This window comes from Sus scrofa, chromosome 14 (genome assembly GCF_054392235.1).
Source record: "Sus scrofa isolate SSC_HxYL_T2T_F1_AM1 chromosome 14, Sscrofa_HxYL_maternal_Yorkshire_Landrace_v2.0, whole genome shotgun sequence".
NCBI lineage: Eukaryota > Metazoa > Chordata > Mammalia > Artiodactyla > Suidae > Sus > Sus scrofa.
This window is the reverse complement of record NC_139396.1, coordinates 89744096-89761901: the sequence shown is the minus strand read 5'-3', so window position 1 is coordinate 89761901 and position 17806 is coordinate 89744096. Positions and strand designations below refer to the sequence as shown.

Below are 17806 nucleotides of genomic sequence, written 5' to 3'. Positions count from 1 at the left end.
TTGTATATTAATTTTATTTTTATTAGTTTTAATCAGTCACTTGATTTTAAATTGTGCAAAAATCCAATAAAGTAGGTAGAAGGTGTGTTATTGCCATTATGAATTTGGAAACTAAAGAGGGATGACAAGGCTTGGAACAATCTGAAGAATACAAAAGGTGACTCTTTCCTTACTTTTAAAATAGGATCAAACATACATTTCAAGCTCTCAGAATCTGTTCAATGAGACAATGTACATTAATGCACTATAAACTCTAAAATATATGAGTTTAAGTCCAAAAACTGAGTCATATTTTCAGCACCAAGATCAAAATATTTTAAAATTTGTGTGGAAACACAAAAGACCCTGAATAGACAGAGCAGTCTTAAAAAAGAAAAACAGAACTGGAGGAATCAAGCTCCCTGAGTTTATTACAAAGCTACGGTGATCAAAAGAGTATGGTACTGCCACAAAAACAGAAATATAGACCAGTAGAACAGAAAAGTCCAGAAATTAACCCAAGCATATACGGTCAACTAATATATGACAAGGTAAGCAAAAATGTACAATGAAGGAAAAACAGTCTCTTCAATAGTGGTGTTGGGAAAACTGGACAGCTACAGATAGTAGCTCTGTGCCTAGCACATACACTCTCAGAGTCCTTTTATACATGCCGTGTGGGTTTGTATCAGCCTCCCCACAAACCCTTCTTGTACCTCAGTTTTAGCTATTCTGAAGGTTGACTACCAATTTTTAAAGTGCCACCCAGGACTCCTAGAGTGAAATTTGTGTATGACCTATATTACAGGTTGTATTTTAAATTGGGCTGTACTTGACATCTATGTGTTTTCACAAAAGGAAGTAATATACAGCCAGAAACTTATTTTTACTCATTTCAATTCTCATAAACTGTCATTGGCTACTGCAGGGGTCTCCTACAGACCAATTTAGCATCATTGTAGCATAAAATTCTGTGTCTCTATATCATGACAGAACAGTTAAAAGTACAGACACTAATGCCAGAAACCTAGGCTGAAACACCACTTCTGCCTTTAATTGTCTGTACAAACTTGAGCAAGTTACTTGACCTCTCTGTGCTTCAACTTCTTCTACTGAAATATGGGATAATAGTAATAGCACCTACTTTGCAGCATTTTTGTGAGTCCAAAACAGTTTAATACATGTATAGTATATGGCACACATTTTATGGCTGAGTGTTCACTTGTACTACTTATAAAATAGGACAAAATTAATTAATTCTACAAACATTTGCTAATTGGTTATGTGCCAACACTACAATCAAGGTTAAAAGACAATGCAGGTCCTGACTACAAGGCACTTTCAATAAAAAGAGGATATTATACACACACATACACACAAACATATACACATATATATATGTAACCTGGTATACATACATACAAATATGCACACATACATGTCACATATTTTAGGCTATAACAATACCTGGCATTTTATCATCTGAAATTACTAAACTGTTCCCATTGGCTTCTAACCTTTTATTTATGCCTTTAATCACTGATAAATGTGGATTTAAAACTGGACTAACCACTTGGACAAGCCTTCTGTAAGTTGGATGCAAAGAAGAGTGTTAACTATAAGCAGCTCTAATTATATGTTACCAAGGTCCCTGCACCAAATCACATTCTTTTTTTTTGGTCTTTTTAGGGCCATATTTGCAGCATATGGAGGTTCCCAGGCTGGGGTCAAATCAGAGCTGCAGCCACTGGCCTACGCCACAGCCACAGCAACATCAAATCCGAGCTGCGTCTGAGACCTATATCACAGCTCATGGCAACACCAGATCCTTAACCCACTGAGCAAGGTCAGAGATCCAAGGTCCTCATGGATGCTAGTCAGATTCATTTCTGCTGAGCCACAACAGGAACTCCCTCAAATCACATTCTTTGCTAATTAAATCATTGTCTAAAAGCCAACAATTATTGAAGCTGAAAAACTTAATTTCTAAATCTGTAAATGACATGGAGAAGTACATTCAATTTGAGTAAACAAAGAACAAAACTATGGCTGTTTTGACCTGAATTGTTCAAACATTTTCTGGTTTGTAGAATATGATGGAAACAATATTTTAACCCAAATGGAATTCCTGAGACGTGAATAACAGCAAGTTTATGCACAAAGCTGGTGTTACACCATTTGTGAGATGGGAGAAAATACTCTTTGCAAGGCACCTGCCTTCCCCCTTAAGCAGGTGGCTAAGTCACCACTTTTCACAGGCAGCAGTGCCTTCCACTTTCTCTCTGTAGTAAATCCTGACTGGAGTTAGCTGGCCTTACAGTTTCAGTTGTTCTTCTGCACTTCAAGGGTAAAGTCTTTTAAAGACCAAGTGCATTAGCTGCCTCATAAGCCATTGCCTAAGAAGTAGCTGGTACCCACTGACAGCAGTGGTTTCCGGCTCCTCAACAACAATCCTGCTGCTTCTAGAATCAAAGGCAACTCCTGTCAACCCCTTTATCCTGTCTCTATCTCTCCCATGATTCTGTATTCTTTACTGTCAACAAGTATTATCAGAGTAGTCAAACACTAAACTGTGCCCAAGGCCACTAACTTCATCCTTGGGTTCTCTCTGCTGCTGAGTTGAAAGAATCACCTAAGTAGATGACATACTGACATACAGAAGTAAAGGACTGCTCAGTCAGGCTTAATGACTTCCCAAAGACATTTCAGTCATAGTCTTTTCTAGGACTGGCTACAGGTTAATGGGATCATAAGTATTTGGATATAATTAATAGTCTTTATTGAGCAGCTACTATATATAAAGCACTTGTTCTATTTACCATATTTTTATCCACAAATTACCCTAAAATTAGGGATCTTTATCCCCATTTTAAAGACAAGGAAACTGGGAATCAGAGAATTTTTTTAACAGCTAATAATCACACAAAGACCCTGTCCTTTCCCCCTGCCTGGATGATGTTTTGTTCAACACAGAAGTATCGGTGGCTTCCAACCTACCCATTAGGTAAGACAGACCCTGTAAACAACTATAATGAGCTGCAAACAGATATTTTAACTCCGAAGTGGGAATTTCTGGTCCCTAAAACCAGAGTGCAAAGGAGTTGGCAGTCTGAGTCATCCTAAATTCCATACCACTTATAAAGGGAAAGAAGTAAAGCCAATCACAGTACTAAATATAAAATGACCCACAGGGCTGTGCCATCCAAGCTGTCCTTGCTCTGCCATACATAGTGACCTTCAAATTGGCAAATGGGTCATTCCTTGATGATGGACTCTTTTTTCTTAATTGATTTGACAAAATAACAACAAATTAACCACTCAGTTGTGCTGCCTTTTTTTTTAAACATTCTGACAAAAGACCAAAGATATGTGCCCTTTTGCTATCTTAGTTTAACTTATTAAGCAGACAGCAGGAATCCCAATCAGTGAAGGCAATGCATAATACAAGTGGCATCATATTTACATGACTAATCTGAGTGCTAATGAAAACTGTTTTCCTTTAACTTGCCTTCATTGTATCTTGATATAGTCTGGCAAATAGTGTCTCTTTTTGTCTTGGAATCATGACAAAATGAGTTCAAACAATATATAGTTCTCTGCTTAGAAAGGATTTTATATCACTGGGGACATGTTCCAGGTGGCTTCTCTGAAAAAGCTATTCCTAAATAACTCTTTAAGGTCCTGCATCATTAGATGAATACTGATGTTAATTCCAACATCTTAACTTCAACACAAGAAATGTTTTTAAAAACACAATTGAAAAACCATTTAATTCTACAAAATGAGTTAATATTTTTAGTCCTTTCTCAGAACAGGTTTTAGTAACGTGTTTTTTATGCATGATTGGAGGATAGTTACAAACCTCTATCTGTAAAGCACTAATCCAGACATTTTCCTTTAGTTTGGTACTAGTGCCATGTGTGTCCACATTTGAGAATTCAGAGGGGAATAGAATTTCTATACACTTGATCTCCACTTAGTCATTTAGCATGTAATATTGCACTTTAGTGTTTTGTTTTTTTTGTTCGTTTGTTTTTGTTTTTGTTTTTGTTTTTGCTCTAAATGTGGCATGTTGTGGAAGTTCCTGGGCCAGCAACTGAACCTGCACCACAGCAGTGACAACACTGAATCCTTAACCTGCTGAGACACCAGGGAAATCCAGAATATTGCATTTTAAATATAATAGTACATATAGGGATTTACAATCTTCAAGATGCCTTCTCAGTCTAATTCTTTCCAGCTCTGATACTAGCAGGATTCATTAATTCTCAGATATTCTTTATCTTTTTATTACATATATTATCCTTCTTTTGCCCCACCTATGTAAATAGTATTTCGCAGTGGACATCCCAGCTAGGAATTACTATTGGGTTCTGTGGCTGCTCCACAGTGTATTTGGTGGGCGGGGGGGAGTTCTTTGCTTTTTAGAGCCACGTCTGTGACATATGGAAGTTCCCAGGCTAGGGGCTGAATTGGAGCTACAGCTGCTGGCCCATGCCACAGCCACAGCAACGGCAGATCTAAGCCGCATCTGCAACCTACACAGTAGCTCACGGCAATGACTTCCTGGTAAGGGACCACTGATTTCTTTCAAGGGATCATTTTAAAGAAATGCTTATCATCACATATAGGAATGTTGTCCAAGACACTCTTACGGAAGTTATATATATTTTATGGATTTTGTTTATTACAGATTTTATGAATCATGCCACCACCCACATTTCTATTTTCAACTCAATGGCTAGAACTCTGAGATCCAAAAATGTGGCCAGCTCTTAGGTCATTGCGTCAGATGTTCTCTGCCTTGTCCACTTGATGACCCTACCCTTATTTTTCTCCTAATCACTCACTCCAGTTGCTATCTCCTTATCTTTTTATGTAATCACCTAACATCCCAAATCCTATATAAGACAATAAGACTATAAAGAGGTTAACTTCAAGTAGTTTCTTAATATAGTATATCTATAGTTTGTATACATGGTTTCCTCTCTTACACAAGCAGGATTCTTGTGACAGAGGCCAGGGATCAAACCCACAACCTCATGGTTGCTAGTCAGATTCGTTTCCACTGCGCCACGATGGGAACTCCTGAATTAATTTTTAAATATCTTTTATAACATTGATTTACTGTAAGTGGTGGTATTATAGGTAATTTTCTATTACTTCCTCCTTTATGTTTCTGAATTTTCAAAATTTCCCTAGTATGTATGTATCAATTTGTGTGTGTATGTGTGTTAAATTACTTTTTTTAAATTTAATTTTATTGGAGTATTGTTGATTTACAATGTTGAATTAATTTCAAGTGTACAACAAAGTGTATCAGTCATACATATAAATATATCCATTCTTTTTTCCCATATGGGTTATTACAAACTATTGAGTAGATTTTCCTGGGCTATCCAGCAGGGTCCTGTTAATTATCTATTTTACATAGTAGTGTGCAGATGTTATTCCCACCCTCCCAATTCTTCCCTCCCTCCAATGGTTTTACCTTTAATAACCGTAAGATTGGTTTTGAAATCTGTGGCTTTTTTATACAAGTTCTTTTGTATCATTTTACTACACTCCACGTATAAGTGATATCATATGATATTTGTCTTTCTCTGTGTGACCTACCAAATAATTATATAATAAAAACATGAAAATCCTTAATTCAGATTTGGGGAGGTTAAAATAAATCTGTGTGACATTTAAATTTCAATGTGTGTTTATCCATTGTGTTCAACATATCACACTTCCCAATGATTCAACATAAATCATCAATTTAGAAATTGTTCCTCAAATTCTACAATTTTATTTTAATATTAACAGACTAAAACTTGTCTAACATTATCTTGCAAACTTCCAGTTTTTATAAGCATGTTTTAAATCCTAGATGTTATTTTGTGGATACTATTGATAAACATTATTATGAAAAAAAAAAAAAAAATCCAGCAGTCCAAGTAGGCTGTAATGCTTTCAGTACCACCCAAGGGAGCACCTTTGATTCTGAGAGATTAGATGGAAAAAGTAAATGTCATCAGCCCCTGCTGAATTCCATAATCAGTCTGGAAGATGTCAGGGCACTCAGTAAATAGAAAAATGTAGAATAAATATCTTCAAAAGTTCCAAAGGCTATGATCTAAATATTTTCAAGACAGAAAAATCACACTTAAATAAACTTCAGCTTTCTGTCAGCTATAGTAAATTTTAAAATCTAATCCACTCCCTGAATGTTTCAGTTGGGGTGCAGCCACATGAACTAGCAGTCAGATAACTGACCTAGAAAGGATTCAGGTTGAAAGTCAGTCTTAGCGTCAGGAATGCCAGATTAAGCTCAGTAACCAATTAGGTTCCGAATTCCAACTGTGAATCTATGTTAACAGAAGAGGTAATTGACCATCTTGAGAGGCAAGCTGAAGAAGAAAGAACACTAAGAAGGAGTCAGAAGACCACTCTTTATGACTTGTCCAGGTGGTTTTACCACTAGGAGCCTTGGTTTCCTTTTCTATACTAAGATGAGACTGGATTATATGATCTCTAGGGATTCTTCCAGAGGTGCAATGCAACCAGTTTCTGAATTGAAAGTATTCTCCCTTTCCCAGGCTTTATCCAGTAGCCATCAAATGGTCATTAATTCCACTACCAGTCATTGTGCTTGTGCATGGAAAACTGACCTCAATGGTGTCCCCTTGGATTTAAAATTGCTAGCGATAAACTCTCCAGAAGTAATTATTCCTCCTACCCTAGTGTGCAGCTCCAATTTATGGCAATTACTTACGATTAGTCATAGCTTCCTTATCCTTTTACTCTTATATCTTAGCATTCAGAAAGGGCAGTCATTTCAGAAAGTCAGTGTACATCCAAATAAATATATCTGGGCTTTCAATACAGAATCTCTCTGAGAAAAGGATGGGTCTTTGTTTTCTACATCACTTATAAAATTGCCTGCTACTTAGGCTACAGAATTTTTGCCAAAAAAAAAAAAAAAAAAAACAGAAATAAATTGACAGAAAATTCTAGAGGACTTAGATTAATTTTACATATTTAAAAATTACCACTGATAAATATTTCTGGGTTTTGTGGTTTCAGCTACTATCCCATGGCTTGTCTTTCTGTTTTCATTTCAGCAGATAATTGCTTGCCTCGGGATATTGTTCTTTTTACAGAGAAAAATTTCTCATATCAGATTTTAAGTGCCTTCTTAAATTAACTCCTGAGTTCTCACTTTGGCACAGTCAGGAATCATTCTCTATGAAGGCCAGTGGGGGCAGGGGGTGGGGAGGAGGGGTGCTACAGATCTCTTTTCTTTGCCCTTTCGCCAAATATAAATATTCATACTTGGTTCTTGATGATTCTGCAGAGCTTACTGGAAAAATGAAACTGCCTGCACAAAATTGAAACAAGCTATTTAGTTGTACATTTTATATATCCTTTTCTTTCCATGTGCTCCCAAAACCACAGCACAGTTAAAGTGACAAAGAAGAGGTGTTACATAAACATCTATTGATGGGATAGATGAATGAAAAAACACATGAAAGTATTTCCATTAACATCTTTTAAGGGATGGTACAAAACATTCACCATGCATGGGGCTACAACAAGAGCTATTTGGTTGGTTAATAAAACAACACATTTAGCTTCAACTTTGAATATTCTTGCTTGGACTGTTAAGAGTGTTGGAGTACAAATAAATGTGTTGGCTTTCTGTAACTTTCGATAGATATTTACAACTTTAGAAGGTCTTGATGGGGGAAGGACTAAAGAGTATTTGAGCTAGTAGAAATAAAAAGTGACTCTATAGCTGAAAGAGATGGCAGAGATCATTTTAGTCCACGAGTCCCTAACCTACTCTTCGCAAGAAAGGTAGTTCAGATATATCTTTTGTCTTCTAAAAATGTGATTCAAAAGCCTCTAGTCAGGGCCTCTGACTTTGTTTCTCTATGGGCCTCAGTACTCATTGTCTTATACAAGCTGATTCCATATGCCACACTTTTGCCTTGCCCATCAGCATCTGAATTTGTGACTTTTGATATGAGACAGCACCCTTAAGGCTGTGACAGCTGAGGCCTGAAGGGCACCAAGGTAGAGTGAGGATTACAGTAGAGCCTCAAGGTTGGACTTTAGGCCAAACAAACATTGCTTATTTCAAATGGGCAATAAGAGTTTGCTTTTTTTTTTTTTTTGTGGGAAAACATATTTTTTATTCATATATAATAAAGGCATCTAGAAAAAAGGTCACTATGTTACATGGCCCAGGTTTAGTCTATTCGCAGAAAATTCCACAAATGCCTGTACATATCAGATAATACCTTCTTCCCTGGGAGGCTCATTTAGTCCTCCTCAGCACCTCTGACCCACTTCATCCCATACATCCTCACAATAGCAAAATTACCAGGCATTTGTGGAATTTTCTGTGAAGAGTTTGCTTTTTAAATAGCTAGAGAAGAAGAGCTAAACACTTTTGAACTACCCTCTCGCTTTGGTCCACATGAGGTATGTTTATAGAATCAGAAATAGAGTTTATTTAACTGCAAAGGAAAGTAGGCAGAGTGACTGTGACTTGCTCAGGATCACACAACCACCAAGGGCAGAGCCTCTGAACTGACAACAGTGCTGGGTGACCCAACAAGCCTAGCTAGCAATGTCCCAGGACTGTGGTTCTCAACTGGGGGGATTTTACCCTCCAAGTGGACATTTCACAATTTCTGGAGACATGTTTGGTAAACTAAAACTGGCCTGTATTCTTCAAAAATGTCAAGGTCATAAAGACAAAGAATGGAAGAGGACTTTATTGGATTCTGATGAAATTTAACATAGACTTGATGACATAAGGGCATTATATCAGGTTAAATTTTCTTATGTTGGTCTTTTTACCATAACAGGGTAAGAGAATGTCCTTATTCTTAGATGTGTGAAATATTTAGAGGTAAAGGCAGTGGTAATACAGGTAAATGAGCTTTCTGGGGAAAAAAAAAAAAAATCAAAACCCTGGCTGTCATGTTTGCTGACTTCTGTGGTATAAATGCTCCCACCATGGCCAATTTTAGGCCACCAATGTGAATTCACTGAATTCAGAATTGAGAAGACATATATCTTATTTATATACATGTAATCTATTTATGTATTAAATAAGAGATAAAGCAAATATGGAAAAATATTAATAGAGAATCTAGATAAAAGGAAAAAGGGGAAATCCTTATATTACACTTGAAAATTTTTGTAAATTTAAAATTACACCAAAATATTAAAGTCTAAAATCATTTAGCCCCCCAACAAAAAGCTTCAGGTCAATGGAATGTTCTGCAGTAGTATTTTTCTTCTTCTCATTTTTAAGTGTAGTTGATTTACAATGTTGTGATAATCTCTGGTATACAATAAAGTGATTCAGTTATGCATGTAGACACATCCATTGTGTGTTTTAAGGGAGGCTTAGAACCTGATTATAACCTCAGGAAGGGCATTTTCATGCTAAGCTACAGAGACATTGAGTAAATTACTTAAAATCAGTGACATTTCATCTCATCCAGGGGGTTAAATGTTAAAGTCAATGAATATCTTGTAGATTCAAAAACACCCTTAGGGGCCCTTAACTCATCCATCAAGATAGTACAGTACTGGCCTTCAGCGGGTCCAACCCAACCACTTTTTCCTCCAGCCCTGGAGCCGTTAGCTCTTCCTTCAATAAAACTTCAGATAGAGAAGTATAGGGACTAAAGTGTAATTAAAAAAAAAAGTTCTTCCTGACCATTTAAACAATGAGAACCACACAGCACTGAGCGATGGATGCTCATAGTGCGAGACATAACTGGGCACACATTCAACTAAACAGATAAATTTATTGCTCCCACACTTGTAGACATATGCTCACAGGGAGAAATAGTGAATGGAAGAGGGACTCTATTTAAATTCCTCTCCGTCTCTCTTCCTCCCCTCTGTAGCTCTTGTACTCTCCCTTTCTTTGCAATTGTAAGTGTCAGAGCTGAATTATTTGAATGCCTCTGCTGGAGGCCTATTTGCTTCAACTACCTCACATCTCTAGTAGGTCCCAGAGTTGAGGACCACCTTAGGGAGACTCTCTACATTGGAGGACAGGAGAAGGAGAAAGGAAAATGAAGCAGAAAGACCATAGGAGACAGATTTTTCCAATTTGTGGGCACTAGGAGAACAGAAAACTTGAGAAGATGGTAATGAATAGTATCAAATGGTATTATAAAAGACAGAACACGAAGACTGGAAAAGATCACAAGACTGAGCCACTAGGCAATCATTTGGTCTATCAAGGTTGACATTTAATTAAAGGAATAAGGAATAAAAGCCGGATTTAAGTGATGAGGTCATGATGAGGAAAAAGATACAGTGAGTATCAACTACTACTTTAAGACAGAAGATAGTAAAAAAATAAATAAATAAAAAATAAAAACAGAGAACAGCTAAAGACTAAAGGAATAACAGTCTGTTTTCCAGGTTTGTTTGCTTTCCTTTTGGTGTTCTAAGTTCAACATTTACAGCACCAAAAAATTTAGTAGTTGTATGTTTATATTCACCTGGGCAGTAATGCCACTAAAATATTATTTTTGGGAGTTCATTTGTGGGATGAAGCTATACTCATGTGACCTATGACCTTGGGGAGGAACATGACTTAAAAGAAATCCAGCAGTCTGTGCAAATAAGTATATATTTATCGAATTAAAGACTGCAATGTATGCCTTGTGGGTGACCTATTTTAGTCTCTCACTGGATAGGACAGAGCCATCAGGACTGAGTTGGCCCATCAGATAATATCAAAGTACCACATGTCCCCTCCATTCAGTGCAATTTACTCTCATTGCCATATGGCACTTCTGCTGAATTCATGGGGCTGGCTTTTCTACATTCAGCACTGAGAATAAATTATGAGGTTTCTGCACTCAATGGACAGCCTTTGACTTTCTATAAGCACTTCAACAAGTAACCTAATTAATGGCTTAATAAAAACCACTCCTACCCTCACCCTCATATTTATATAATCCTGATCATTTCATTATTAAATTACATGTTAGTACACCTAAGATGCAGAAGTACTGTCAGAAGAAGGCATGTATTGCTCCAGCTTTAGAGCATTCAAACAAGCAAGCAAATAAATATTAATACCTTTAGTAGATGAAGATTATAATAACCTTACAGAACATATACATTTCTACTTTGGTAACTAAACACAAAGCTAATGTTTTTAAGAATTAGGTGCTCACTTTTAGAAAAATCCTCTATTCCTCTAAAACTACCTCTGAAACTATACTGAATGACCTATATCCCACATGTGAGTCACCATGCCCATGATTCTCCTCCTCACCACTCTGTGCCTCACCACTGCGTTGGCTCCTTAGAAAATTTCCTTCCCATTGCAGAAAATGTGACCAGATTTTTGGCTCTGAAACGTAATATCAAAATATTTGGATGTAAGTAATCTGGTTATCAAACATCAAAACATTGTAAACTGTCAATCAATTTGGTTCTTGCTGAAATTTTTTGCAAACCTACCTCTTAGTGAAGTTTTCAATATTCTTCTTAAAATATTATCCAGTATAATGCTTAATTAAATGTTGAGGCCACTTCTTCAAAGTAGCTTTCTCTTTTTCTTTCTCTCCCAAGCATTAGTCTGGAAATGTTATTAAATGTTATTAATGTTATTCAAATGTTAATATTTGAAAAACTGGTTAGGTAGTTTTGGCAACACATGGGTTCTTATTAATCATGCTAATTTTCCTTCTCCTTTTCTTCTGGCATTATCTGGGTTTTGTTTTAGTTTCCTAAGACTGCCATAACAAACTATCACTACTTCTATGCAAGAGCACTAGTTTGTATTTGGTGGGGGGGTGGTTACTATTTATTTTTGGTGTGGGAGTTTGAATATTTGCTGTCCCTTTCTTTGGTGTGAGTAGGCTGTTATCCCTAGGATGCTCGGTGTGTTTTCAGGGAGAAGGAGGCAAAGGGTAGGGCCAACAGTCATTGCCTGGTCATTGGGCTCTCAACAACAACAAGGACCGATAGGAAGGAGGCACAGGCTACTCCTAATTGCAGGGCCCTGGGAAGTGGTAATGAGCTCTAGACATATCTAAAAGGTAACCAGAGCATTTGGCAGTAGCAGCAGCAGCAGGGTGCATGAGTTCCCAGGGGAGTAAGAGCAACAACAGCTAGTGTTTGATTATAATGCCCTCCTCTGAGGTGACTGGAACCACAGGTGGTGCATGTTCAGGGACCCCTAGTGGGAGCAAGCCACGACTGCCTCTGGAGTCAGTGATAACTGTGGTGGTTTGCCCCTGGCACCTTGTATGAAGAAACCCATCTCACCTAGCCCACATAGGAGGTGCTGCACAGGCTGTTCCTAGTTGCAGGATCCTGTGAAGTGACAGAGATCAGGCATGTGGGTATGGCCCGGAGCATTTGGCAGTGGAAGCAGCAGGGCGGCTGTGTTCCCAGGGGTGCCAGAGCACCAACAGGTGGTGTTTGGTCACAATGCCCTCCTCTGTGGTGCCCTTGAGGTGAATGGGGCTGCAAGTGGTGTCTGTTCACGGACCCCTAGTGGTGGTGAGCCACTCCCACCCCTGGAGCCAGAGATAACTGCAGTGGTTTAGCCCCACCTCCTGTAGACCGTGCAAAAAGCACCTGCATAGTTGCAGGTTCCTGGGAAGGGACAATGATTAAGCATCTGGGCACTGCCCATAGCATTTGGCAGTGGAAGCAGCAGGGTGGGTGTGCTCCCAGGGGAGTGAGAGTAACACTATTCTTGAAAGACACATGCACCCACATGTTCATTGCAGCACTATTCACAATAGCCAAGACATGGAAACAACCCAAATGTCCATATACACACACACACACAGACACACATACACACAATGGAATACTACTTAGTCATAAAAAAGAACAAGATAATGCCATTTGGAGCAACATGGATGGAACTAGAGACTCTCATATTGAATGAAGTAAGTCAGAAAGAGAAAGACAAATATCATATATCACTTATATCTGGAATTTAGTAGACGGCACAAATGAACCTTTCCACAGAAAATCATGGACTTGGAGAATAGACTTGTAGTTCCCAAGGGGGAGGGGGAGGGATTGGGATGGATTGGGAGCTTGGGGTTAATACATGCAGACTATTGTCTTTGGAATGGATTAGCAATGAGATCCTGCTGTGTAGCACTGGGAACTATGTCTAGTCACTTATGATGGAGCATGATAATGTGAGAAAAAAGAATGTATACATGTGGAGTTCCTGTCGTGGTGTAGCAGAAACAAATCCGACTAGGAACTATGAGGTTTCAGTTTGATCCCTGGTCTCACTCAGTGGGTTAAGGATCCAGTGTTGCTGTGAGCTGTGGTGTACATTTTGAACGCGCCTTGGATCTGTCGTTGCTGTGGCTCTGGCGTAGGCCAGAAGCTGTAGCTCCAATCTGACCCCTAGCCTGGGAACCTCCATATGTCGCAGGTGTGGCATTAAAAAAAAAAAAAAAGGACAAAAAATAAAAGAAAGAATGTATATGTGTAACTGGGCCACCATGCTATACAGTAGAAAAGCGACAGAATACTGTAAATCAGCAATAATGGAAAAAAATAAAAATCATCATATATTAAAAAAAAAAAAAAAACTCGCCAACTAGGTAGCTTTAAACAACAGAAATTTATTTTCTTACAGTTCTGAAGGCCAGAGTCTAAAATCAAAGTGTTGGCTGGGCCATTTTCTCAAAAGGTTCTAGCGGGGAATTTATTCCATGCCTTTTTGGCTGCTGCTGTCACCTGTAATCTCTGCACTCCTTGGCTTGCAGCTACACAGCTCTAATCTTTGCCTCCCTCATCACATGGAGCTCTCCTTCCACATCTTTCTCTGTGTCCAAACTCCCCTCTTATGAGGACACCAGTCACCAAGTTAGGACCCACTCTAATGACCTCATTTTAACTTGACTACATCTGCAAAGAACCTATTTCCAAATAAGGTAACCTTCACAAGTATCACAAACTAGGACTTCAATATATCTTTTTGTGGAGGTAACACAATTCAATCTATGACAAGTTTGTTCATCATTAATACTGTTAACTATTCTAACTAGTATGTTCACATCAATATTGCCCAGTTGAAAGTTCAAACTTACTAGACAACAGATAAGCTTTCCCTTTTTATGCTACATGATGTCAAAGGATGGTTTGACTATCTGATTACCTCAGCTATATGGAGTTAGTTTCCAGACATCTGGAAACACCTAGAGTCATATGCATCAATTCCATTTTTGGCCACTATACAGACCTAACCTGTTTTACTCTGCAATACTTAAAAGAACTCAAAGTAACATGAGTTCATAGAGGAGACTAATACATGTATGAAGTAAAGTGATGACTGGGACCTTTTACCTCTGCTGCTTACCTGTTTACTTCAATTTCAAAAGTAATACATATTCAGAGTTCCCATTGTGGCATACCAGAAATGAATCAGACTGGAACCATGAGGTTGTGGGTTTGATCCCTGGCCTCGCTCAGTGGGTTAAGGATCCAGCATTGCCATGAGCTGTGGTGTAGGTCGAAGATGTGGCTCAGATCTGGTGTTGCTGTGGCTGTGGTGTAGGCCAACAGCTGTAGCTCTGATTCAACCCCAAGCCTGGGAACCTCCATATGCCACGGGTGCAGCCCTAAAATAAAAAATAAAAAATAAATTTAAAAAATTTTAAAAAACAGATCAAAAAAAAGTTTACTAATTACTAATCTCATTCTCCCATCTTCAATACCATACCCATGAGGTAACCGACATAATCCCTCCATATCTTTTCAACACTCATAAATAAACATAGACAAGCATATACAGTTGCATAGGATTTTTTCTCATTTTTATCAATAAAAAGATTGTGCCATACATATTAACTTACAGCTTGCTTTTTTCACTTAATATATCATAATTTCCTTTCAAGGTCAAGATGTATAGATTTAATGCATTCTTTTCAATTTCTAGATAGTAGATTCTAGTAATGCTAACCTATAATTTATTCAACCATTCTTCTTAAGCTAGACATTCATATCTTATATATTTCTTGCATCAAATACTCTAATCCTTCCCTACTACTGTAGTTGTAAAATGAAATTTTTAAAGTTGAATTCCTGGGTCAAAGGATACGTGCATTTAAAAGTTTTTTAAAGATTATAGCAATTCTCATTCCTACTAATAACAAGCCTTCTCCCCATGTCCTCACCAGCACTGAAGTTATCAATATTCTTTTCTCAGTAAATGTTCTTGTATTTTATTTTTTCATCAGTGTCTTTGATTTGCTTACAGAAGTCACCTTGTATGCCACACAGTGAAAACACACTCTCCCCATCAGAGGTCTCTGTGGTCTTTATCTTTCCTTATGCATCTTCTAAACACAGGGTCTCTATTGCCCCCAACTGGTCAACTCTGGTTCAAGCTAATGTCACTCACTTGGCTAGAGAAATCCTCAGTTCAAATAATCACCTATTAGAATGTATCCCAGAAAGGGACCTGGAATCCTTTTGGGGGTCTCCCTCCACACCCTTAGTAATTGATCAAAATATTTATCCCCCAACCATTAAAAGTGTATTTTCTCCACTTTATCACACATGTATATTAATTCACATCCTGCCTTGATTCAAAAGATTTCACAGAATTTTTTAAAAACACTGTCAATATTGATATGAATCCTCATAAAAAGTTTATAAACATTTCTGTTGGTCTTTATAAAGTTATCTTAAAAAGGTTTACAAGGAGATCCTGCTGAGTAGCATTGAGAACTATGTCTAGATATTCATGTTGCAACAGAACAAAGGGTGGGGAAAAAAAAATGTAATGTATACATGTAAGGATAACTTGATCTCCTTGCTGTACAGTGGGAAAATAAAATAAAAAATTGTAACTCTTTTATGGCTTTCTAGTCTTATTTAGCAATATAAATATGTTTTGGTATATTTCCTGAAAATGAAAATGATCTTAGTGATGTAATAGGTTAAAAATTTTTAACTAATATTTCCAAATTTCATACACTATTCTAATCCGAAAAAGGTTAATTAAACGTTTGCTTTTAGTGTTTAAATCAAACATAAAATAGATGTATAAGTAAACACGGTTGATATAAATTATGTCAATTGAAAATCCTTAAAATTCTAGGAAAGGAGAATACTAAAAAGTGTTGATTTATGAGGTGCCTTGAAATTAAATGAGATATTTAAGAATGTAAGTGAACTTATTTTTTTAATATATGACTCTTGTCAAAGTAATTTGGCAAAGTAACAAGAAAATCTATAATTATTCTCCAAATAACAAGTTCTAGAAAATCTAATGAAAACATAATTAAAATATAAAATTTGCATATAAATTCAGACTTCATATACCAAAACTTGTAAATATGTTGTGAAAATTGCTGTTTATTTCAATTTATAACTGCCAAAGACATAAAACCTATGAGAGAACTGAATAGAGATGTTTCAACACTGGTTTGACTAATTGTTAGCAAACTACTAATTTCCAGAGTGTCTCCTGGTCATTCCATCAGTAGTAGGATATACTAGAAATTGTTCAAGGAACTAGATAGACCTAATGAAGGTGTAACATGGAATCAGACAGTACTGAATGATTTCTTTATTTGGTTTTCTTAAGTATAGAGCCCAAGAAGAGTAAACAACAAAAGATACAATTCCCTTTACTGTGCGGTTCATCTAACCATATATAGTTTGCTTTACAATGACTTGATCTTTTGAAAAGGTTTGATTTGTCCTAAAATATACAGAGATAGCACTTAAGGGAAAATCTGCTTCTCCTCTCGGCCACTGATTTCCCATATTCTTTAAGGGCAAAGACTTGAGTATTCAGTTTCCTCACATGTCATATGAAAAGGGTAGATTTGATGCTTTAATGAATAACTTGTGAGAATTAATTAAAGAATACAGCAATGCTTTATAAAATCAAGTGGTATATAAAGTAGAGCAGAATTTGTTAAGCCTTTAAAACTGCACTGCTTCCTTAAACATGAATGGTGAATTTATTCAAAAGCTAGCTAGGGAGGATGACAGTAATAGCACCCAAAATAACAACGAGCAAGTTTAGTCTTATTGCAGACCACATTACCAGGGTATGCAGCTAAGGGTTTAAGGAAAAAAAAAAAAAGAAAGAAAGAAAAAAAAGTTTGCTCTCAGCTCTCAGACCTTGTGTGAATTGGCTTTATCCTATCAGTTGGCTCCCATCCAGGGACCAGTCTGACAGGATCAGATCACAGCCTACACAGAAAAGAGCAGGCATCTCTTGTAGGAAATGGATGAGGAAAGTAAGCTCCTTTCCCAGAATTCCCAGCAAACATTTCCTTACAACTGTTTGACTTGACTTGAGTCTCTTCACCTGTCACTGTGGCTAAGAGAAGGGGCACACGCAGTGGCTTATGATGGCCAGCCGCCACCCCTAGAATTGGCTTATATAGGCAATTCTAGCCAAACTGAAAGGCTAACACTGGGGTAGCACTAACCAATTTGTGGCCAAACTACAATATCTGAGCATAGTACTAGATTAAATAAATATTGTCTATGGTCAATGTAAAATTATACATAGATTTATCTCTCCTTCACTCTGTCCTTTGAATGTTTTTTTTTTCTCTAAAATTAACACCCTATTTGGTTAATTCTCATCCTCTTCCTGAACTTTACATTGCATAAGCTTTCAAGAAAGGCAGAATTCTAAGCTGAAAAGATGGTATATAGGCCCCCTCAAATTCCTATGCTGGTTTTAAGGTGATGGTGTTAAGAGGTGACAACTTAGGGGAGGTAACTAGTTTATTAGGGTGAAGTCCTCTTGAATGGGATTAATGCTCTCATTAAAGAG

The 17806-nt window shown here is 37.3% G+C and overlaps 1 long non-coding RNA gene across 7 annotated transcripts in view; it reads right to left on the bottom strand.

Moving 5' to 3' along the window:
• LOC102165048 (uncharacterized) overlaps positions 1 to 17806 on the bottom strand; it is a 1242341-nt gene that overhangs the window by 184895 nt on the left and 1039640 nt on the right. For 4 of the 7 annotated variants that reach the window (XR_014827983.1, XR_014827978.1, XR_014827981.1 and 1 more), the window contains 2 exons: positions 11479 to 11596; positions 11306 to 11368 (listed from right to left, as the gene is read on the bottom strand). The exons of the other annotated variants lie outside the window; for them this stretch is intronic. This is a non-coding gene — a long non-coding RNA (uncharacterized LOC102165048). The remainder of the gene's footprint in view (positions 1 to 11305; positions 11369 to 11478; positions 11597 to 17806) is intronic. 7 annotated transcript variants of the gene reach the window in all.